Raw genomic sequence first — 6,172 nt, 5'->3', positions numbered from 1 at the left:
CATCACTTAAGGGGGAGCAAACTTTTTCACCTTCATTTTTTATATATGCATTTTTCAACCAGAGCCTCTGGTGCTACTATCCAGAACCTCTAGCCACTACAAATGCTACATATATGTATTTAACCAGATCTCCTCTGGTTCTATATAATGGATTTCCAATGTTTATCTAGAACCTCTGATTTGAAATCCAAGGCTTCTATAACATAAAATCCAACACTACATCCATGAACTTCTTCACAGATGTCAAACCAACACTCCTCTGGTTCCCCCCTCCCCAATAGGTCATGACCAACCAGAGCTCCTCAGGTTCCATGACAATAATTTTTATACAAAAACTCATCTTAATTGAAACTCATTTTTCATAGATTATACAAAATTGCAGCCTTTGTGACTAAAAACTATACCTCATAAGTTTTTAGAAGATCAAAACTTCGTAATTAGTATTAATCTTACAATTAGATGGGATTTTTAAATATAAATTACTTTTGGGGTTGCGTATTCATCAAGTTATTATTTTGAATATTGTTTTATTCAAATAATTTCTAACGTCATCAAAACCACACGCCTGACATCTTCAATAGCCTGTTCCCCACATACCCTTTTAAACCTTCCTCCTCCCTTACCCCGTCTTGACACGTGTCCTACTATATTAAATGCACGTACTATCAAAACGGCTCACGTTACTCAAATCAAATCATCACAAACCGAACCGCCAAAACTTTTCATGATTATTATATTTTAATAATCAAGAAATGTTTCCCTTCCTCTTCCCCCCCCCCACTACCCCAACCCTTCCCCATCTTCCCGCCTATAAATACCTTTCATCTTCCTCCATTTTTCTTTTACGCTTCCATAAACCTGCAACTAAACTCTACCGAAATACAAACCAGCACCCTTCCCAAACCTACAACAATGGCATCATCCGCATCTCATGAATCAAACAATAATGATAGCAGAATACAGTCTACAGGAGCTGACAGTCGTGTTATCATCTTTCTACCAATGCGGCCAAATAATCACGCTCTCGAACTCAAAACTACTTTGTTTGATGATCGTTTTGCCATTATTGTTGAATACTTCAAACACAACATTCTTCTTCCTGCTCTCACCCTTGCCGATCCAGCCGTACCCATAAAGTACGTTCAACAGTATTGGCAAACCTGTGAGTTTGATGAAGAAAGCCACGGCATTATGGGGGACATAGACGCCCCTAACGATATGATTTGCTCCATTAAAATATCACGGGCCAAGGTTTACCGGATACTGTGCATTCCCACACGCAGGGAACTTGGAATTACGTAATTTGACGAACCACCAACCACCGAAGACATTCTCCGGTTCGTAAAGATGCTAGGTTACAACTGTGACCTACGCACCATCTCCAATTTCAAGCGTCAATGCCTTCCACCGATGTGGAATATGTTCTTCTCCCTTCTGAACAGAGCCCTTACATGCAAACTGGGCTCCTTGGACCAAGGAAGTATAAGTATCATGACAATAATGTACGGGTTGTTCTTCAATTTGAACCTCGACTACGCCTTCCTCATCTATAACGAAATACTTTCGGCGGTAGTCAAGAAGTCGAAACTCCAGGCTGCTGGTAAGCCTCTCCCTGCGGTTCTCTTTCCGCGCTTCATCGCTCTTTTCGTCAGGGACGGAATGAGGAAGAATCTCCTACCAGCAGCGGAGCCATTCACGCTAGTATATAAGATGCATGGTCATCGACCAACCCTTTCAAAGGAGGGCTATACCATCAACCGTACTCTTCCACGGGCTATGCTCAATGTCATACCATTGACATCTGAGATACGCCAGAACTATGAACGTTTCATGATGTCCCATGAGCCAAGGGCAGCTACCCCGGAGCACCTAGAGCCGTCCCCTGCGTCAAGCGAGGGCGCACATGAGTCATCATCATCGGATGATGAAAATGATGATGATGATGCTACTCAACGTGCCACCCTCGGCCCTACTCAAATAAACTCTCCACCCACTTCCCAAAGGGAAACCATATCCTCTACCCTAAGCGATCAAAGCCAAAGGGGTATTGAACAAGGACGACCCAGTCCAATCCCTACCCAAACCAGCCATCCAGAGGCCATTCATCGGGTCTCTGGAGATGAATCAGCTGAGGAACCTCATATACCATCACCCCTCTCCCAACAGAGAGGTGATGAAGAAATAAGAGCTCCATCACCTTAGGGCTCGCCACATCCCATCACACACACAAAAGCATGTGTTGCTTCTGACGTTGAACCCCATGATCGTTCAGAGCCATCTCCCCTTCCTGCACCACCTCCTTCGATATTTGATCTACCGAAGGGGACACACATTCGTTTCACTTATTCGGCCTCTGAAGCTGAGGAAGAGGAAGCAGATGTCACAACATCGCGAGATAGCTCCTCTCTTGAGGACTATCAAGGACACGATGGAAGTCCTTCAAGACCCACCTTCTCACAAGGTCAAGAAGGCGCCTCAGGAGCAGAGGCACAACCTGCAACACCGTTGCTGCAGGGGTTACCCCACTTGCTGATCTGGTCATAAAGGCTGAGTTCCAAGCCTTTGTCGATACAGTGATGCGGTCCTTGGAAGACCTTAAACTCATCATGCAAGGGATTGTCGACAACCAACCCTCCACCTCTACCTCTGACATTCAACAATCTCTTGCAATCTTACAACACCACCTCACCCAAATCGAAACCCAAACACAGACCAACACCACCCGCTTACAAATGCTCCAACAAACCGTCACCCAACACCATAACACCACTTCCTCCCTAGCCACCCAACGAAACCAAGTCATCATCCAATCCATCGCCACCCTCACGGCCCAGGCAACTGAGGCCGATGAGAACCTCACCTACATAATCACCCAACTTCAAACCATCCTCCGCAACCTTCACTCCCTATCCACAACCATCCCCCCCAAGTCCATCACCAAACACCACAATCATCCACCACATCTATCGATGATTCCATAGCCAATCTCACCAACCAAATGGCCTCCATCCAAGACACCCTCACCTAAATACCCGCCACTATACTTGCCCAAATACCCCAACCCACTTCTCAACCACCATCTTCCTCTACAGGCCCATCCTTCGATGAAGCCTTCTCCACTTTCACTGTAGAGGTGAGAGACCTAATAACCAACCTTCCCATTCCCCCATACACATCCACCTCTGACATGCCACCACCAACTTCATCCTCCACGACCGAGTTTGCCACACGAGCGGACTTGCAAGCTTTGTCGAGGGCACTGGTCTCATCTTTTAACGAGATCAGTGCAAAATTTGTTCATCAGGCCATTCGTCCAACAATGGTTCTCTCCCAAAACCTGGCCGATGAACAACGGCGCACAATTTCCCTCCTACAAACAATGGAGGCGAGTCAACGGCAGACCGCCCTGAAGGAATACCTCGCTACCTTCAGGAAGGAAAAGAAGAAGAAGAGGCCAAGAGCCTCTTGCTCAAGCAGCCGCCCGCACAAGAAGCCTAGGCATGACGACCAAGACCCCGATGATCAAGGTCTTGGACCTCATGAGGGGGAGACACAGGTCGCGGCTGCACAATAAACCGAATCCGCTGCACCATTATCACCATCACCTCAACCACCACCATCACCAGAAGTAACCCAAGAAAGAGAACCAGAGGCTCTGCCCTCTGAAGATGTAAATATACAAGTTCCCTTCGCTAAAACCCAAGAGCCCATCGTGTTAAGCTCTTCAACCGATGAAGAACCTACTACCCCACCAACACAACTAAACCAACCTCTTCCTTCAACACCCACATCAAACCTACCCTTAACCCCTTCACCAACACCATGCACCACTCAACCATTCAACTTATCCATGCAACCTGAACCAATGACACTACAACCTTTATCACCCCAACAACCACAATCTCCTACCGAATCCCATGCACCAGAAACCACTCAAACTGAACCAAATGAACCCCAATCAACCCAACCTGAACCAACACCAACCCATACACAACCCTTAACCCATCAATCTGCGGTGCATGCGGATGCTCCCTCTTCCTCAAGGCAACCTCCTCAGAGCTTGGTTAACGAAATAATACAGAGCATGGAGTCAATAAGGAGACGTCCTGATTTGTCGCCCAGGGAACCAATTTTGTTAGAAAATATTCATCAATATCTTTACCAAGACCGCGATGATAGTTTGACTATCAACCCTCCAATCTTATCGCCTAGGTCCATGGACCTCCTACACCATAGATTCATTAGACAGACCACTCAAGCACCCGAGGTTGTCTTTTTGAATGATGGGATAAGGAGGGTCATTGATCTGAAAATAAAGACATTTGCCAATCGAGCCATCTGATACGTCGAGTTTACTGTGGAGAGAGCACGTGGGTTAGTTTGCGTCTTCAACGAGAATGACCTCATCAACCTCAACCCATATGACTTGATCGAATTATATACATATACGGCTCAGAGGCAAGACCACGGCATCAGATATGGAATAGCAAACCAAGCAGTGGTAAAAACGATGGAAACCCTGGTAAACCACAGAGCCAAGAGCGATTTTGAAATAGCTCTTCGGCTAGGCCTTGAAAGGCTTTCCTGCGCTCCTCCAAACGATGACTTCCAAGGCTTGCAGGAGATACGATCTGCTTCAGTTATAACTCAACCCGAACTTGGACTTGTTTACAAGAATGAGTTCGAGATCAAAAAATTCTTCAGACTGACTGAGGCCTTCAAGTATTCAACAGATACACTTGAATGGTTTCAAAAAGTCATTCGAGAAAGACTGGGCAGACATTATGTGCCAAGAAAAGAAGGGAGTCGACTCATTCACGAGATATCGACAGTCATCGCATATCGAAGACTACTCCTACGCTTCAGAGAAATATATTCAGGTAGCTCGTGATGACTTAATTTTTTTTTGCCTTGATGTATTTTGATTTCAGTTTTCTAAGAATTTCATCGTCCAATGAAAATTTGGAAATTGATGCCTTTCTATTAGATTAGTCTATGTTCATCACAAATGTCTTTAGACTAGCATATGTTTGTTATTTCATTACTTAGGGGGASATTGTTAAACCCCATAACTCATAATGTAAAAAGTAATGAAAAACAATAAGTGATGAAGAACCAGAAGACCGATGAAGACATCAAGGCAGTATCGGCTAAGTCTAGAGTACAACCAGAGGACCGATGGAGAATTTGGGATGCGATAGAAAGAACATCCTCATCGATCCTCTGGTCATCAACACTTGGTGAATTCTCCAGCAAATCGTCCAGAAGCATACAATGAAGATCTAAAGATAAGGATGATTCATCACACTATGAATGACAGCTGGAGATGACATGTCAACAGCTAGATTTCTAATTTATATTTAATACTAAAGTTTATCCATAGAATAGATAAACGTTATCTGTTAATAGAAGATTAGCTAAAATGTCTTATTAGATAGTTATCTTCTTATTAGTTGATTAGTATAAATAGGTGATTAGAGCTATTGTAAAAAGAGTCGCTTTTACGAGTCGCTTGAATAGCTTTACGTTCTTCTTATAATAAGAGTGAAACCTTTGAAGCTCAAGACTGTTCTTAATTGTTCTTAATCTCCTCTTGAACATTCATAACTTTCTTCGTTAAAACACTATAATTTGGTTATTCTTAACTAGATTATTAGTGTTATTGAGAGATCTGGGATAAACAACCTACCCATGAAACACATCCCTAGGTTAGACATATTTTGAAAGGGAGTGTTTGAGGTAAAATGTTGAGAGATTGAGTAAGTGAGCTAAAAGAGTATGGTGATGTGTGACAAGACTCAAAAGAAATATATATAGTTCTTTTTAAACCGATACAGTTAACCGGGTTGCCATATAATCTATTCATTCTCGTTCTTTGGAGATGAATATTAAAATAGACATGGACCAGTGTTGACTACGCGTGTCACCCCACCTAGCTACTCAAGTATCTCACAAAAGGTATTTGTTTCATAAATCACAAAGAATTAGCACATAATATATGTATTCTTCATTTGGAAGTTTTGGATATTGAAACAACAAGACGCATCTCCGGTTTTTGAACTTTATGCTTTGCATATTTAGTCTATTTTGAGCCAAATATATACTTAAATGATGAATTTCTTTAACACTTACATGAGTCTTTGTGATTCCAATTGCATATTTGTGTGATATT

The sequence above is a fragment of the Cynara cardunculus genome (genome assembly GCF_001531365.2).
Source record: "Cynara cardunculus var. scolymus isolate 2C chromosome LG 17, CcrdV1, whole genome shotgun sequence".
NCBI lineage: Eukaryota > Viridiplantae > Streptophyta > Magnoliopsida > Asterales > Asteraceae > Cynara > Cynara cardunculus.
The sequence above is the reverse complement of the archived record's forward strand: the minus strand, read 5'-3'. Positions refer to the sequence as shown.